The 19,082-nt window shown below is 43.2% G+C and overlaps 1 long non-coding RNA gene across 1 annotated transcript; it reads right to left on the minus strand.

Moving 5' to 3' along the window:
• Positions 1-14,495: 14,495 nt before the first annotated feature.
• On the minus strand, positions 14,496-16,892 carry LOC108710827. Its single transcript, XR_001934808.2, has 2 exons — positions 16,583-16,892; positions 14,496-15,623 (listed from the first exon to the last, which is right to left on the minus strand). It is a non-coding gene; the product is annotated as an uncharacterized LOC108710827 (long non-coding RNA).
• Between the last annotated feature and the right edge of the window lie 2,190 nt (positions 16,893-19,082).

Genomic DNA, 19,082 nt, shown 5'->3' on the forward strand with positions numbered 1-19,082 from the left:
TTTGTACACGTGCGTGACAGGTAAATCAGCCCTCCCACAAAACACTCCTTATGTAGCTCAGTATGTTTAGACAAACGCAAGGCAGCTGATTGTGAGTCAGCATCTGTGGCAGTCAGTTCCAATTGATTGGTTCTTCTCTCTCAGATTATTTTTGACTAGTTGCGGGCAGTTACATCATGCTGAGAATGAAAGCAGGTCTTCTAGAGTCTTCCTTTGGCCCTTATGAAACTGCTGTATAAATAAAACATAATCTGCTACTAGTATTTTATCCTTTTCTGGGGGTATCAGCAGTTAGTGTATACTACCGTAGTCATTTTCTACACAGTACCTGTATAAACAAAGAAATCAATATCAAGTAGAACCTACAACGAGCAATGAGTTTGAGCTAGAAGCCCCGCATAAACCCATAATTGAGCTGCCGCGAGTGCCATAGGAAACCCGATGCTTGAGGAGAGAGGACCGCGGCGGGCGTCCCTGCCGGGCCCTAATCCCCACTAGACCACCAGGGTAAGCCCTTACAATAAATTATTCCAGAACAGCTGCATTTTACCTTACAACTCCCTGCACCTGATCATAAATTGTTACAGAACAGCTGCATTTATTCCCTTGAAACTCCCTGAACTGACCATAAACTGTACCACAACAACATAAACGAGAACAAGTGGGCGGTCGGGACTCTGCAGAGAAGGGACTAGGGGTAGGAGTAAGTACGTGCCTGGCGCCCCTCCACCTTTGCGCCCTAGGCATGTGTCTACTCTGCCTACCCCTAGTTCCAGCCCCAGCATACCTCCCAACTGTCCCATCAAAAACGGGACAGTCCCGCTTTTGACAACTCAACCAGCTGTCACAGATTAGTACTGATAAGTCCCGGGTTTCTCTTTGATCTGCTGCGCTGAACAGCCAGAAACAGATATTTGGGGGCAAATTCACTAAGCGCCAAAGCGCCGAACGCTAGCGTTAATTCGCTAGCGTTTGGCATTTTCGTTACTGCGCAAATTCACTAACGAACGCTGGCGTAGTTTCGCTAGTGTTACTTCGCACCCTTACGCCAGGCGAATTTTCGCTAGCGATGTAACTACGCAAATTCACTAACTTGCGCAGTGTACTGAATGCTACCTTTTACGCTAGACTTCCTTCGCCACCTCAGACCTGGCGAAGCACAATAGAGTAGATAGGGATTGTTTCAAAAAAAGTCAAATTTTTTTCTAAGTCCCAAAAAACGCTTGCGTGTTTTCTACATTATGGGTGATAGGCTCTCCTCCTTCCCCCCTTCATTTCCTGACTCATGGCAACTTACCTAGACAGTGGGCACATGTGTAGGGCAAAATAAAATTTATATTTGATGATTTGAAGGTTTTCTAGGCATTTGTAGTGCTGATACGTATTCCTCCATTGAAATTTGAATCTCGCGGCGTATGCAAATTAGCCTTCGCTAGCGTAACTTCGCTTTACATAGCGAATCAACGCTAGCGCAACTTCGCAACCTTACGCTACCCCTGTGCGCAACTTCGGATTTTAGTGAATTTGCGGAGCGCTGGCGAAACTACGCCTGGCGAAGTGCGGCGAAGTGTGGCCGAAGTTGCGCCTGGCGCAACTTCGCATCTTAGTGAATTTGCCCCAAAATATCTAACTTAATTGTGTCTTGGCAGACAGCCCAGAATTGATACTTAACATTCTTTTGTAACAGTTTGATAAGATAAGGAACGTAGACTCACAGCTTAAAGGGCAATTCCCTTTCATTTGCAAAACTGTAATAAAATATAAAAACCACAGAAATGTGTTCAAAGTTTCATAACCTGCCAAATTGTGTAAAATAAACAAGGTAATTAGGGGGTGTGGCCACAAAATGGGCATGGCCAAAATCTTTTTGTCCATCTTTCTGTTTCCTAAATGTTGGGAGGTATTCCTGATCATATATCAATATGCAGGAAAAAAACCTACAGCTGTTCTGCAAATCACACGACATGTTTCGGGCTTAGCCCTTAGAAAGGGCTAAGCCCGAAACATGTCGTGTGATTTGTAGTCAATAAAATACTTTTCTAGCAGTAACTGCTATTTGAGTGCTCTCCTCTATACTGCAGAATTTTGCTTTATTGCTTTATGTTGAACATTAGTGATGGACTAATTTGCGCCTTTTCCGAATTCAATTTTTGAACATTTAAGGTATAGTGCTAGAAGTGAATGATCAGGCAGCAGCATAAGACAGCTATGTGCAGGCTGGGAACACACTAGTGATGTGCTGGCCGACCCGATGTCCCGCAGGTTGGACGGATTCGGGCTGACCCCTTCACAAAATCTTCGGTCTAGTACTGCCGGCTTCCGGCTGACTTCCGCCTGCATCGCACCACCCTTTTTGTGACATCACTGCGGGGGGGGTTTGCTGTTTGCTGTCAGCTGGTGTTTCCTGGCTGGTAACAATGATGCTTGGTCACAATATAAGTGATAGGAATGGAAAATAAAAGATAGGAAGGTTGGTTGTTGGTTTGTCTTTTTGCATTACACAGGGCTCCTTAAGGGAACTCGGGAAGAACCCCGGCCAGCCCTGTATTTCCTACCTGATTGTACTCACAGTGCCCCAACACAAGTGGAATGCAACTTGATGGGTTCCACTTAAGTTCCCTGTAGCGATGTGAGTACACAGTGGTTAAAAAGAAGGAGCTGGATTCTTGCTGTCTCGGGATTTGTCATTTAGAATTATACATGATACAAGCATTTCTTTCACTGTGCTGCATTCTAAAATTGTCACCAGATGGTGCTCTGCCTCTAATAATGCATGGCTGGATCTTTTCTCATTACAGGCATGGGACCTGTTATCCAGAATGCTCAGGACCTGGGGTTCCAGATAAGTCATCTTTCTGTAATTTGGAAGTCTAGTAGAAAATCATGTAAACATTAAATAAACCCAATAGGCTGGTTTTGTTTCGAGTAAGGATTAATTATATCTTAGTTGGGATCAAGTACAAGCTACTGTTTTATTATTACAGAGAAAAACAAAATCATTTTTAAAAATATGAATTATTTGGATAAAATGAAGTCTATGGGAGATGGCCCATAGAGTTTCCAGATAACAGATCCCATACTGATAATATGTGATGTGCCTATTGCGGCATATTATTTAACAGAATACATACTATCACCAGAGAGAATTAATGCTAATTTCCTCTATATTTCATGCCCTCCTGAGTACATTGTACAGTAAAAGATGGGGCTTGGCCAAGGCCCATGTGGTTCAGGAGAGATTCAAACTTTCTCAGAAAAGGGGTTTGTTTGTTTTTTGTTCTTTTTGGTTTTCTTTGGACTCTTATTCTCTTCTGTTTTCTAGTCATTTGAGAGGAACATTTTTCTGGTGCCACATGCTTTCTTCACCATTATAAAGCACATGGGGGGTGTTCTAAGGTATCCACATACTTCTATTAAAGAGTAATGTTTGCAGGGAAAGCTATACAAAAGATGATGCATGTGCTTCTAGTAGGGATGATTTTTAATAGATAATATTGCAGCATTCATAATTTCATTTGGAATGGCTACTTTAAAACATTGGAGGGTTAAGACAAATGGTATGTCTGTTTCTAGAATTGCTAGATTTACTGCTAGCTTTATTACTTTTTTAAAGGGAAAAATTTTGTTGTTTTAAAAACACATAGAAAAACATAAAACTGAGAAATAAGGTTTTACCACTGCTATTGTGCTTTATTTAGTTGTGTCCAGGTTTAATATAGGGAAACGGTGGCATAACTACTACACAGCAGCCCCGACGCTGTTTGTAGATAGGGTTGCCACCTGGCTATTATTTTACTGGCCTGGCCGGTAAAAACGATGGTTGATCCCAATGTTATTAATAGGGAAAAAAGTTAAATATATAGGAATGCCGGTATTTTTTTCCAGAAAAGGTGGCGATCCTATTTGTAGATTATAGTATATTTCAAAATATAGGTAAATGATATACAGGTATGGGATCCGTTATCCGGAAACCCATTATCCATTATCCATTATAACAGAAAGACCATCTCCCTTAGACTCCATTTTATCTAAAGAATCCAAATTTTAAAAAAATATTTCCATTTTCAGTGCAATAATAAAACAGTACCTTTCCCTTTGTTTCAAACTAAGATATAATTAATCCTAATTGGAAGCAAAATCAGCCAATTGGGTTTATTTAATGTTTACATGCTTTTCTGGTAGACTAATTACCAAATTACGGAAAGATCTGTTATCCGGAAACTAGGGATTCACCGAATCCAGGATTCGTTTCGGGATTCGGCCAGGATTCGGCCTTTTTCAGCAGGATTAGGATTCTGACAAATCTAAAAACAAATACTCTGAAAGGCTACAAATTTATAGTTATTGCTACTTTATATTACTCATCTTTCTATTCAGGGCCTCCTATGCATATTCCAGTCTCTTATTTAAATCAATGCATGATTGAGAGGGTAATTGGGACCCTACCAACCAGATTGCTGAAACTGCAACCTGGAGAGCAGCTGAATAAAAAGCTAAATAACTCAAAAACCACAAATAATAAAAATTAAAATCCATTGGCAAATTTTTTATAATATCACTTTCTACATCATACTAAAAGTTAATGTGAAGGTGAATAATCCCTTTCAGATTGAATACACAGGCATCATTGTATATACAGGTATAATATATAATGTTGACATTTTTTTACGCTATGTCCAAAGTCTGTATGCACAACCGCAGGCACGGATTCGGATTAATGGGACTTTGTCAGAACCTTTTGATATTAAAAATGGTACGCGTCAGGGCTGCCCGCTGTCCCTCCTTTTGTTCATACTCACGCTTGAACCGTTCCTACAAAGGATTAGACAGAATTCTACCATCACAGGAGTGCTTGCTCGGGATTACCATCATAAAATGGCGGCATATGCTGATGACATGCTATTTTTTATCACGAACCCCAGAACTACATTGCCAGCTATCCTGCATGAATTTGAAGTATATGGGACTCTGAGTTATTTGAAAATTAACCAGCAAAAATCTTGTTTTCTTAACATCTCTCTTCAACAACGGGAAATGCAGCATGTTCGGAGCACTTGCATATTCACGATTGTGCCAAAACATCTTACCTACTTAGGTCTTAAGGTATCACCAAACATTGCGGATGGGGTGTCACTGAATATTATGCCGCTTCTCAAGACAGTGAAATCTGATCTGCAGCATTGGGATAAACCTGGTTTCTCATGGTTCGGTCGCATAAGCATTGTCAAAATGAACGTTCTCCCCCGTTTTTTGTATTTGTTTCAGACGGTCCCATTCCGGATACCTAGCTTGTTTTTTAAGGAATTGCACTCTACTATCTCAAAATATATTTGGAAACACCGACGAGCCAGACAGAAATTTGACAACCTTACACAGCCAAAGGTGACAGGGGGTCTGGCCTTACCGGATTTCTGGGCTTATCATAAAGCTGCCACCCTGCAAAGAATCTTTGATTTCCGTGTGCTGCAGCCCCCCAAACTATGGATTGGTGTTGTACAAACCAATTATGAGACTCTGCTAGATACATATTTGTGGTTACCCAAATCAGATCGAAAGGCTGGCAAATCATCAGACCCGATTATGTCAGAGATTATTGCTACTTGGGACTCATTAAAATACAGACGTAGCCTTGTCAATGAAAACTCTAGAATTACCCCTCTACTGCATAATAAAGAGTTCCCTCCGGGACTGAGACCCATAAACTTTAAACATTGGACTTCAACAAACTCAGTTTGGGCCTATCAATTACTTAACGGCAGATCTCTTAAATCCATGGTGGATATATTACCACTAGAGAATACAACACCACTGGAACTGTTACGCTTACACCAAATCCGACACTTTTTGGCTGCTAAAAATATTATTGATGACACGGGACCAGATGACACTTTATTTGAACAAATGTTTACTAATCTGGAACGTACCCCTCACGAGATTGCTAAAATTTATAAGATGTTGATTTGCCGCTCTGACACACCAATGTATGCTTTTCGACGACAATGGGAAAAAGAGTTACTTTCTACTTTTACAGATGAAGAATGGGAGTTGATAGTGACTAAGTCATATACGTCTACTAGCTGTTCTAGATTGCTAGAGAACAATTACAAGATGCTCTCCCGTTGGTACAGAGTACCCAGTGCTCTGTCAAAAATGTTTCCTAATGTCCCGGATGTGTGCTGGAGATGCGGCCAACCCGGCGGTACTCTTTTACATATTATGTGGCAATGCCCTAACATACAATTGTTTTGGACTCAAATCAAACACCTGTTACCTCGATTCACTGACTTGCCTATACCAGATTCTGCACCTTTTTTTATTTTACATAGCAATGAGATGTCCCCAGCGCAATATAAAAATTCTCTTATTTCCATTTTGATAACAGTCGCAAAGTCGTTAATTCCACTATATTGGAAATCGAGTCTCATTCCTACACTTAAGGATTGGGCACTGAAGGTCACCGAGATCCATCAGTTCGAAGTTTGTAAAGTGGACATCAGTAGGCCAAAACTACAGGAGAGGCTAGCTTTGAAGTGGTTCCATTGGACACAGTTTCTTGAATCACCAGACTATTCTGCTCTGATAACATAGATGATGTGGATGTGCTTTTCTGGTACTGTTGAGACCCCTGCCACTGGATTCGGCTGTTACATACCTGTTCTTTTCTTGGATTAAATTTTTATACTCATGTTACAAAGTGCTCACTTCCATAATTTTGGAGCTATTATTTAGTCCGTAGAGGCCCGCCCAGGCCGTCTGTTACTATTTCATGTCTTTTTTTTTTTCTTTTCCGTTCTCTTGAGCTTCTTTATGCGCTCTTCAGAAGATCCTTTAATTTAATTTTGACACAGGACTAACATACTTTTGAAATTGTATCTTTGCTTAGACGGATGCTGTATGTAGAACCTTGGTTTGAAATATGTGACTTTTCTATATGCGACTTTTCTATATGCCTTGAAGATGTGTTTGTATTGACATTTCCTGTGATGTTTTGAAAATGACGGAAGTAAATCAAAATAAATAAAGAATTTATAAAAAAAAATATATAATGTTGAGGTTCCTGGAGTTGCTTGAGTTGCTTGTCTTTTCATAAAAAATGCATTCAGGATTCTTGGAGATAAATTATAAAAATGGAGTCCAAATTTGTGGCTGCTGTAAACGCACTTTTCCAAACGCGCTGTGTTTCTAAAAACATGACACAAAGCAACGAATCTCGGATCTCATTACCCAGAATCCTTGTTTTGTGCTCTGAAAGAGCTGAATGGACCTTTTTCTTCTATAATGTTTTTTAATGGAAACTCTCTAGTTTTTGTTGTTAAATTCTCCACTACTTATGTATAAAAAGATGGGCATAACATCAGCAGTGTCTCATTTATCACATCATAGACTAATTTAAACAGGAGTGCTATACAAATATGTTTAATTAAGCAACTAAAACCAAAAAACTAGTAGGATAAACCAATCCAAATTCCCCACTACTCCAGCTACTTGTTCTAGTAATGCATTGTTTATTTATTTATTTATTCTGTATGCAAATTTCCTGTTATAAAGGAAACTATGTGACATGACCTACATTCCCAGGACTTCGGTTCTGTGTGATTGATCTATGTGACGTGAAAGCAAATTCTTTTCAAAAGACTTCTAACTTTGTCATCTGAAAATGTAAATATGTATCTTCTTAAACAGCTCAGGAAACCGGATTTAGTCATCTATAATTATTTCACTTACCTGGTTAGGCCTGTGAATGTTTTGTTTGGGGTGGTAGGTGTAGCTGCTGTGCCTATGCTACTTCTGTACTGTATCTTTTCAGTGGCCAATCAGCAGTGGACAGCAGTTCACACTGGCTTGTGAATGGGTCATAAATAAAAGATATGTCAATAATCTACAATATTCAAGGACTGTTATTATAGTGGCTCAGCTAGTAAAAATTATGCTTTATGCCAATAAAATCAATAATGAAGTGGAAGAGATAGGAAGGTCGGCATTCTTTCCTAGGAAAGGTGACCTATTTTGTTGTCCCCTTTTACTACTACTCCCTCCAAATCTTCTCTAGACATTTTATCACATTTTCTGCCCCCGCTCTCTGATTTACTCCATACCTTCTCACCCCCAATGCTCTTAAACTGACCCCTAAAATCTGTTTTCTTCACATTCTTTTTTGCCCCATCTCTCTGGTTTACTCCATGATTACCCTACTCATTGTTCCTACAGCTTTCTACTGCTGTTGCCTCCAAAACTTCTCTTTACCTTTATTCAATTCCAGTACAGTTTCCCTGGTGTAACATGCAGCCATTAACCCAACCATCTCTCCAGCTACCTCACTCCATTACTGCCATTCTTAGATCCCCAGGCCTCTCTCCTTTATTGGTGTTCATTGTCCTAGGAACAGGGATTGAAGGCTGTATTGTGTGAGAGAGACCAGTCACTGATCATGATGTGATTCAGAAATGTATATGTATATGTATAATTTAAATTTTCAGGCCTCTACCTGCCATATACTTGGGTAAACTTATGTGCGCTTGTCATCAAACTGATCAGTAGATCCCCGACATTAATATTTAGTTAGTTTGATCCTATGGAAGTGGATACTGTCATGGGAATTGTTTTTGTTTTTATCAAAATGCATCAGTTAATAGGGCTGCTCCAGTAGAATTCTGCACTGAAATCTGTTTCTCAAAATAGCAACAGATTTTTTTATATTTAATTTTGAAATCTGACATTGGGCTAGACATATTGTCAGTTTCCCAGGTGCCCCCAGTCGTGTGACTTGTGCTTTGATAAACTTCAGTTACTCTTTACTGCTGTACTGTAAGTTGGAGTGCTATCACCCCCTCCCTTCCCCCCCCCCAGCAGCCAAAGAACAGAACAATGGGAAGGTAACCAGATAACAGCTCCCTAACACAAGATAACAGCTGCCTGGTAGATCTAAGAACAGCACTCAATAGTATCCAGGTCCCACTGATACACATTCAGTTACATTGAGTAGGAGAACCAACAGCCTGTCAGAAAAGAGTTCCATCCTAAAGTGCTGGCTCTTTCTGAAAGCACATGACCAGGGAAAATGACATGAGATGCACCTACACACCAATATTACAACAACAAAAAATACGCTTGCTGTTCACGAATGAAATTTTATATTGTAGAGTGAATTATTTGCAGTGTAAACAGTGTAATTTAGAAATAAAAACTACATAATAAAAATCATGACAAAACCCCTTTAATGAATAAAGAAACCAAACTCTACCCGGAACAGCCACTCTATGTATACACCCGCTCACAACCCAACAATGACATCACAAAAGGGGGAGGAGCAGGTGCTCACTTATAAATTGAGGCTGCCAGAGGTGGAATTTGGCACTTTAAAGTCCTGGCAATCTTGTGCAGGTAAACCCGTGGATCCCGTGGGTTTCAGGCCAGCCGGCACATCACTAAGGTGTAGTGGGAGCTATGTTCTTCACGTGACTCAATCCCACTTTGTGATAAGTAGCCTAACTAGAAAATTAGTGAATCAGCCCTGTCAGTACTATACCATTCATTTAGCTGTTATCTGCCATAGTAAGATTACTACACTGTAAGTATTATTACTACACTGTAAGTAAATCATCAGATTAGGAGCATTGTAATGTTTAGATCTTTACAGGGCCGGATTTACATAGTGGGCGTCCCTAGGCCCACTGCTGTTCATCGCCCCTGTCCTTTATTCATGCAAATTTTCATCATCTGGACTGGAGTGATGGGGATTGGCGCACAGGGAATTTAAAAAATGATTTTATCTCCAGCACACCCCTAGTGTTTTTGAACCAATGTGGGTGTGATTGGGCAACATGCCGCCCCCCTAAAATCCTGCCGCCCTAGGCCCAGGCGGCCTTTCCACAAATCCAGGCCTGGATCTTTAGAGAAAAAATAGTTTTAATGGGTTGTTCACCTTTGAGAGTTAACCTTTAGTATGATGTAGGGAGTTATATTCTGAGACAATAGTAACTATGCCTTGATTTGAATAAGAGACTGGAATATGAATAGGAGCAGGGGTGTAACTACAGAGGAAGCAGACTTTGAGGTATGGGGGGTCCCAGGAGGCCCAAATAATGAGCACTTTCAATATCTATTGGTCAGCTACTGCCCCTCCCGACTTTTAGCTGAATAGAAACGAATTAGAGAGGAGAATATATGTGTTTTATGTTCCAAACTGAGGAGCAAACTAAAATGTCATCCCTGAGCTTGCAAAACCAGTGCCCTGTGGCCTTCATGTACGTGCAGGGTGCAGCACTATTTATTGTAAAATCCTATTGAGGGGATTTTCAGGGGTGAGAGTATTTGGATATTATGCCTTTTAAAACAGGAACAAAAAAAGTTGAGAAGGCCACTGCCAGCAATCCATATAATATGAATATTATTAATTATTATTATTAATATGATTATATCTAATTATTGTTATAATTATATACATATCATTGATGTCTAGTTCATAGTGTAGCCTAGGGCTGTCCAAATGTTGGTTTTGGAGGGGCTGCAAAGCAAATTGTTGGCCAAAGAAAAGGAGATGGAAGAAAATGCTGTGTATGTATTTTACATTTTATTTTCCATCCCAGTTTATGACACATAAGAACAATATATATAGAAAACAATGGGTGTAGCCAGTCAGAATACTGCCATTTCCAAAATGATAGAGCAAGTAGCCAGTTAAAATGAGCTTTCCTCGTGAGCAATGTCTAGATGTAGGCACCAATGCTGAGCCCATTGATGATTTCAGAGTTACACAGTTTCATATTCCCCTGCTTTTTCTTGGACTACAGGCACCACCACAATCTCCCAGAATTCCTCAGCTGCAACCTACAACCTACAAAGACATCTATCTAAACAGAAAAAAATCACATGTACAAACAGTTGAAGTGTGGCTTTGCAAAAGTATGAAACGGGAGTTAGGGACCATTAAGTTCAGGCAAAGATTGGACAGAAATAGGTTCTATATAATGGTCTCAACACAGCAAGAAGGCAAAAAATATATATTGGAAAATCTTTTCTTTTCATTCCATGTTCCACTAAAATTTGAGCTGGTCTGTTAGTTTACTCTGATCCACCCAAACAATATACTAAATGCCCCCACATCAAGGCAGTAGGTGTTTCTCCAGCAGAGCATGGAACCTACTCAACTCAGTCACCACCCACATTTGTTGAGGTAGACAACAGTTTGTAGCAGTTATAAGGTTAATACTCAGGTAAAGACTATCAGGGTATATTTTTCCTCCAGTAATTAGATTTGTAGTTTCAACACTTTGGAAACAAACTACAACGATTTTGATTTCCATATTTTCCTCTTTAGGACCAGTCAACTTGAGGATAAGGAGGTAGACCACCTACAGGGAGGCAAACACCAGGAGGAGCAAAAAGAGAATGAGTAACAACAGGAGGTGGAACAGAAAAAAAGAGATTTTGTGTACTCACCGTTAAATCTCTTTCTCTTCAGTCGCTTGGGGGACACAGGGACAGTGGGTATAGCTGGAACCACTAGGAGGCAGGACACAATAAAAAAATAGAAACTTGACCCCTCCTCCTCCTGCTATACCCCTCCTCTGTAGGCAGAGACACTCAGTTCGTACCAAAGGAGAAACAGGAGGTTATCAATAATCAACAGAAAATCTGATAACTAATTACAAGAAGAACAGTCTGAAGCCAAGAGAAGGCCTCTATTCAGGGAGGGAAGCCCTGTGTCCCCCAAGCGACTGAAGAGAAAGAGATTTAACAGTGAGTACACAAAATCTCCTTTTCTCTAGGTCTGCTTGGGGGACACAGGGACAGTGGGGACGTACCAAAGCTGTCCCCTGAATCTAGGGCGGGAAGTAGAGGCCTACGTGGAACCAGCCACTGCAGCCTGAAGTACCTTCCTGCCATAGTGGGTGTCAGATGCCACAAGGTGCCAAACTGGTAAAATTTGGCAAAAGTATGGATCGAAGTCCACGTTGCAGCCTTGTTCCGCTGAGGCTTATTTTCGAAAAGCCCTCTGGTGGAATGTGCCCTGATTGATCTGGGGGAACCTGACCCTGTGATGAATAGGATATCTGGATGGCCTGCTTTATCCATCAGGATATGGTGGTCTAAGGACAAGGAGTCCGATAGACGGATGTCCTCAACCCGGTGCAGGTAAAACTTGAGGGCCCTAACGGGGTCGAGGGTGTGCAGTGCTGCTTCCTTCGCATTGGAAAGGGATGGGCAGAAGGTAGGAATCGTAATTTCCTGGTTGAGGTGGAAAGTGGAAACCACCTTGGGAAGAAAAGAGGGAGAAGTATGAAGTACTGCCCTGTCGTTCCGGAAGGTCAACAGAGGAGACCTACAGGATTGGGCAGAGATTTCAGATACTCTCCGTGCTGAGGCAATAGCCAGCAGAAAAAACTGTTTTCCATGTGAGCCACTGAAGTGGAATAGAATACATGGGTTTAAAGTGTTGCAGGGCACGTAGGACTAGGGTTAAGTCCCAATTTGGCACCGGCGAAAGTACCGGGCGCTTTATGTGGGCCATTCCCTGAAGAAAAATCCTAACATCTGGGAACAAGGCAAGAGGTCTTTGGAACAGGATGGAAGTGTCGAAAACTGAGATTTCAGTGATCCGAGGGACATGTGCAGGGACAGTCCCTCCTGTATAAGGCCAGAAGGAGTGGAGTGGAAAACTTCAGTGAATTGAAACCATTACATTGGCACCACCAATGGTAAGTGAACCAGACCCAATGGTACGTCTTGGCGGAGACCGGTTTGCGGGCTGCACGCATGGTAGAATGACAGTGTCAGAGAACCCCTTCCGTCTTAGAATCGCAGTTTCAGTAGCCACGCCATCAAATTGAGGGTGGCAGGACAGTGGTGAAGGATTGGACCCTGAGAGAGAAGGTCCAGGATGAGAGGCCAAGGTTCCTCTACTGAGAGATGTACTAGATCCTAGACCCAGGATCTACAGGGCCATGTTGGAGCTATGAGTATGAGAGTATGATTTCTCTCTGAAGTTTCTTGATCTTTCTTGGAATGAACGCAAGATGGAAGTCCCAGGGAGAGGTGAGGGCGTCTGCCGCCAGAGGGTCCCTGGACCTTGCAAAGAAGAGAGGAACTTTACGATTGTGATCGACCTCTGGCGTCCCCCATCTTTGAGTGATCTTGTGGAAGATGTTGTCCTTTACAGGCCACTCGCAGGGATCTAGGGATGTCTGCTGAGAAATCTGCTTCCCAGTTTAAGAGACCTGGAATGAAGATGGCTGACAGGTGAGTCGGATTGCCTGTATCTCAAGAAGGTTGATGTGAAGACATTGTTCCGATAGAGACCAGCGACCCTGCGCTGACCGACCCTCTGCACTGCTCCCCAACCGGAGAGGCTTGCATCTGTGGTGAGCAGTCACCATTGTGGATCCCCTAGGGGTCTGCCCCTGGTCAGGTGACTGGTTTGCATCAACCAGAGAAGAGAGACTCGAGTCCTGCGGGATAAACGAAATTCCAGGAGAAGGGATTTGTGCCTCCAAGCTGCAAGAATATTCCACTGAAACTCCCTGAGGTGACGTTGGGTGAAGGGAACTGATTCTATCATCGAAACCATGACTCCCAACACCTTCATGTAGAATCTCGCGGTGTGGGACTTCGAGAGGAGAGACCGCACGAGGGTCCGCAAATGCTGGACCTTGTCACTGGGAGAGTTTGTGTCTGGGTGTTGAACTGCATCCAGAGGAAGACCATGGATTGGCTTGGGGTTAACGAGGACTTGTCCAGGTTGATGAACCAACCAAACTCCTGTAATCGAACCATGGTGAAGTGCAACGCCTGCTGGGCCACTGCAAATTAAGGTGCCTTGATCAGGAGATCGTCCAGATAAGGAGTTATGGAGATCCCCCTGGTGCGGATTAGAGCAGTGGCCACCGACATGATCTTGGTAAAGACACGAGGGGCCGAGTTCAGGCCAAGGGGAAGGTCTGTGAGTTGGAAGTGGCGATTTTGGAAGGCAAATCGCAAGAATCTCTGATGGGGACAGAAAATTGGGGCTGCGATGACAGACCTGAGGAATTCCAACTTGAACCTTCGCGGTCGAATGAAAGTATGGAGTTCCTTGAGGTCCAGGATTGGCCGAACAGATCCATCCTTCTTGGGAACTACAAACAAGTTTGAGTAATAGCCTCGGAATCTCTCCTCAGTCGGAAAAGGGATGATGACCTCTGAACGGATAAGCTTGCCGATCGCGTCGTGCAGCGCCTGAGCCTTTTGATGCCCCTGAGGATATCTGGACATGAAGAACCGGCGGGGCGGGAGAGAAGCGAATTCTAGGTGGTAGCCCTGACTCACGACCTTGTGTACCCAGGCGTCTTGAGTCAGATTCTTCCAGGAGTCGGCAAACCTGCAAAGTCTCCCCCCCCCCTACGGCTGAGTCGCTGAAGGGAAGAAGGGGTGAGTAATGCAGACGTGGACTTGCGGGACTGCCAGGATGGCCTGGACATTCCACTGAAGCGTCCTCTGCAGGTGGTGGAGTTTCGTGAGAAGACAAGTCCGCAGTTTCATCCAGAGAGATCTGCGAACCGATACCGACAAGTCAAGTCGGCTGAAGTTCTGCTAATCACCTGTAGCACATCGAGGGAGGCTTCACATAGGTAGTCAGCCTCCTTGATTTGCGAGGCCAAATGAGCGAGTTCTTCACGGGGGACCCTTGTGGCAATCGCTCGGCATAAGGCGTCTGACCAAGTTTGGACGGCTCTACTTACCCAAGCCGAGTCTAGAACAGGCCGAAGGGAGGTACCTGAAGCAGAGAAGAGGGAACTTAGAATGCCCTCAAGCTTCTTGTCCATGGAGTCCTTGAAGGAGGCTGCATCAGGAACTGGTAAAGCAGTGTCCTTAGATAGTCGAGAGACAGGCGCGTCCACTGAAGGTGGGGAGGTCCACTTTTCCGTTAGTTCCTGTGGAAAAGGATATAGTTTGAGAAAAACGGCGGTTAGCCTGGAAACATCCCTCTGGCTTGAACCATTCCTGTTGTATAATTTGCTCGAGTTGAGCATGAGAGAGGAAAGGAAGGTGAGGACCTGCTGCGGCGCTTAAACAAGGAGGTACTGCAACTAGGTTCAGGCTCCTTTAAGTGAAGGGTCTCTAATACTGAAATGAGGGAATCAATGGCATCTGAGGAGAGTTTGGGGGGATTCCCCTTACTCTGGGTCGGAACCGTGAGATAGTTCACCATCAGACAGAGCCGGATCCTCCTCGGAGTCAGGCGGCAGGGATGAAGTAGTGATGGACTCCGCCTCACACTCATCCTCGGAAGGAGAGGGGGCTCTACATTTTGGAGGCTTAGGCCGAGGCTTATCTAGCCACGGGACTCCACCAATTTAGGAATGCCGGCGGCAAGCTTAGATGCCCATTCTGGGGGAGGCTGGGGGTCCAGGGGGGTGGAGTCCCGGGGCTGGCCTGATGGGTCCCCATGGGAGGTTTGGCTTACCTGAGGACGGAGTTCTGACGTTTCCGAAACTGCATCAGGTGGCTTGCACGTGGAACACAGAGAGTCCTTGTGACCAGATGCGGCATTTGGCACAAGCTAAATATTTAACCGATGAAGTAGTTGCTGGCCTGGAAAAAAGGTTATCACCTGTACCTTCAGACATGGTGTACACAAGCTGTTCCTGTAAGAGATGAATTAAGTTAACAATATATATAATGTAGGTTATATATATATAACTGAAAATGCCTCCCCGTGGTACTGCTGGGAGTAAAGCCTTGGAGGGGAGTAAAGGCTGATAAGGCAGTAATTACAAAGCCTGCTGCCCTGTGGCATTAGCTAAAAACCCCACTGTGTCAGAAGTACTGCCCTGTTGTGTTCTTAGAAAAAACAGGGGGGGGGCTGCGCTGCAGAGAAGCTGGGAAAGAGTTCTGCCCAGTGTGGCGAGTCTGCTAGTAATGGAACCTCCTCCAGAATCAATGGGAAGTAGCTGCCTGGGCGCACAATGGAGAGTGCGAAGAATGGCCCCTCCCCTAGCAGTGACATATGGTGCAGACGCACGCCTTAGAAAAATGGTGCATAAGGCATTGGCGCGCACTTTTTGGGTTGCACACAGGGTGCATGTACAGTAAGTGCAAAATCTGCCCCAGCTGTTGCCTCCCCAGGTAGAGTGAAAGACAGCCCTGGTGAAGTCTCTTGTAAAATAGTGGTGTGCAACTGGTGCTAAGCCCACAATAACTCACTTGTGCTGCTGACAGTGAGGACAGTAGGAAACATAAGTGCCATTCCCATTCTGGACAATTTGTAGAGATGATTTGGCAGCTGTGCTCTCAATCTCAGTAAGTCACACCCGCTCCAGGTGTAGGAAATTAACCAATTAGTTAGAGAACTGAGAGAAAGCAAGTGAAAAGGCAGAACTTGCTGCTAGGTGCTCTTTATTGCACACAACATGTTTCAGGCCAGAAGCCCTTTATCAAGTGCCTGTGTGTTTGGTGGAGGCTGATTAACATATTGCCTGGGTCTGAACTAGTGACCTGCAGGTTGCAACAAAGTCTCCTATACCGCTGTGCAAGGCAGATGGATTGTGCAGGGGGGAGGGGGGCTCAGAGAGTGAATAGGCTGCTATTAAGGATATATGCTTACCTTAAATGAGCCACGGCAGGAGTTCCCAGACTGTAGTGTAGGGATCCTTGGGGCATATAAGGAGGATTGAGCAACAGGATGAACCTGGCTATACCTCAGCCCTGTGTCCCGGCCAGCGCATCCTCTCTATGTATGTCAGAGGGAGGGAATCAATGCTGGATGCTCAGTGCAGAGCACAAGAGACCCCGGTGACATCCTCAAGTAATGGATCAGACTACTCAGTGTAGCTGTCCAGCTCCATATCATGTGAGGAATTGTAATGAAATAAAAATAAAAGAGCAAAATAAATAGTAAAATACTCCTGAATGCAGGAGACGGTCCTAACCTCCTGAGGACACAACGAAACTGAGTGTCTCTGCCTACAGAGGAGGGGTATAGCAGGAGGAGGAGGGGTCAAGTTTCTATTTTTTTATTGTGTCCTGCCTCCTAGTGGTTCCAGCTATACCCACTGTCCCTGTGTCCCCCAAGCAGACCTAGAGAAACTAGAGGAACGTCAGGAAGAAGAGGTAGACCACCTACAGGAAGTGGAAGATAAAAATGAGGTGGAACATCAGGAGGAGTAGGAACAAAAGGAAAATGTTCCTGCTGAGAAACAATGACTAACCCTGAGAAGAAGGGTTGCACTCAGACTCCAGAGGATTTGGGTAATATATCTAATTACTGGCATTCTATTTTCATACGCTAATGCACCATGTTGGCTCTGTCTGCCCAAATAATCGGAGAGATTGAAAGGCTGCCATAGTATTGCCCCTTGTATGTTCTCTGTCTTTTTTTTTGCCTGTGGCTTGACCAGTCATAAAATTTCCCTAATTGGGAGAGATATGGCCAAGTCTCCAGATAGCGCTGCAGATTCTCTAGTAGGCCAGTAAGGAGAGAAATGTAGTGACTCTCATAAGGCTCTGCCTTAGGTATCCTTCTTTGGAAATGGAATTTCCCATTAGGAACTAGACTTGCAACAGGTGATCAATAAAAGAATAAAAGATGCCATTCCAGGGAGCTGATATGTTAATTTTATATCACAAAAATAAATAATTTGTCTGTATTTTTTTTCCTGTTTAACAATTCCCAAGAATTCTTTTTTTATTTTCTTTTTTCTTTGATCTGTTACAAACATACTCAACATTTCAGGCCTATTTCCAGCCCTTTGTCAAGTTACTGATACCTTTACAATGTTGCAATTTATACCAAATTTGAGCACTGCCATCTACTGGCTACAATGTATAAATATGTTCTCCCAACAGTTCCCCAAAAGATAGAAAATTATCACTTATCTTTTATAGTTACAATTAGAGTCCTAATACTGACTGTCACTTAATCTTGTTAATTCTGGTTTAATATATTAATCCCACAGATCAATCTGAAAAAGATGAAATATAATATGCAAAAATTATTAAAACAACCTAGTATTTTCACCAAAATATATACACGGTTATCTAAATATCGGGTGTAAGTCATATTCTCGATTTAGGCCATGGGGTTCCAAAGTTTCTAGGGTACGGATCCACCTAGCTTCTTTTTTTAGTAGTGCTTAGTTCTGTCTCCACCCCAGCGTGCTAAAGGTACTTGATCAATTAATTGATATTTCAATTGTTGTACCCCATGGCCTTTATCGGTAAAATGTGCCGAAACAGCCTGATCCAATATTTAAAAAGGTCAGTAGTTCGGTTTTCAACTTTCTTAATTACCATGGTATCAAAAAAGGGTATACTGTAAAAGTCTGTATGTATGGTAAATTCTATCATTGAAAGACTATCATTGAAGGAGACAGAGCCATGCCGCGCTGGTCAGGCGCCCTAGGCAAGCCGGGCAGTTGCGGCGCCGGCTTAGCGTGCGCATGTGCGAATGGCCGCTCGCATGCGCGAATTACTGCTCTCGTGTGCGCATGTGCGAATTGCCGCTCGCGTGCGCATATTAGAGTTCTTGTGCATGCGCACAAGCGCAAAAAATGCTAAAATACCGCAGATAGTCGGACAGAGAAGGGAACAGGACTAGAGGTAGGTGACAGAGGCAGTACATGCCTGGCGCCACCCCCCCCAGCTTTGCGCCCTAGGCACGTGCCTACTCTGCCTTACCCCTAGTTCCGGCCCTGGAAGGAGATCAGGAGTTATACAGGGCACAGAAATAAAGGGAGGTGTGTGATGTGCCCTTATAGAAAACCATGCCAATATTTCAGCAAAAATACCCCCATGAGAATGTTGTAAAACACTTTAAAGGGGTTGTTCACCTTTGAGTTACATTTTAGAATTATGTAGAGATTGCTATTCTGAGTCAATTCTGAGTCAATTTGCAATTGGTTTTCACTTTTTATGATTTGTGGTTTTTGAGTTATTTGGCTTTTTATTCAGCAGCTCTCCAGTTTGCAATTTTAGGTCCATATTACCCTAGCAACCATGCATTTGAATAAGAGGCTGGAATATGAATATGAGATGGCCTGGACTGAAAGTGGAGTGATAAAAAGTAGCACTAACAGAGCCTAGCAGAGCATTTGTTTTTAACATGG

The sequence above is a fragment of the Xenopus laevis genome, chromosome 3L, assembly GCF_017654675.1.
Source record: "Xenopus laevis strain J_2021 chromosome 3L, Xenopus_laevis_v10.1, whole genome shotgun sequence".
NCBI classification, from domain to species: Eukaryota; Metazoa; Chordata; class Amphibia; order Anura; family Pipidae; genus Xenopus; species Xenopus laevis.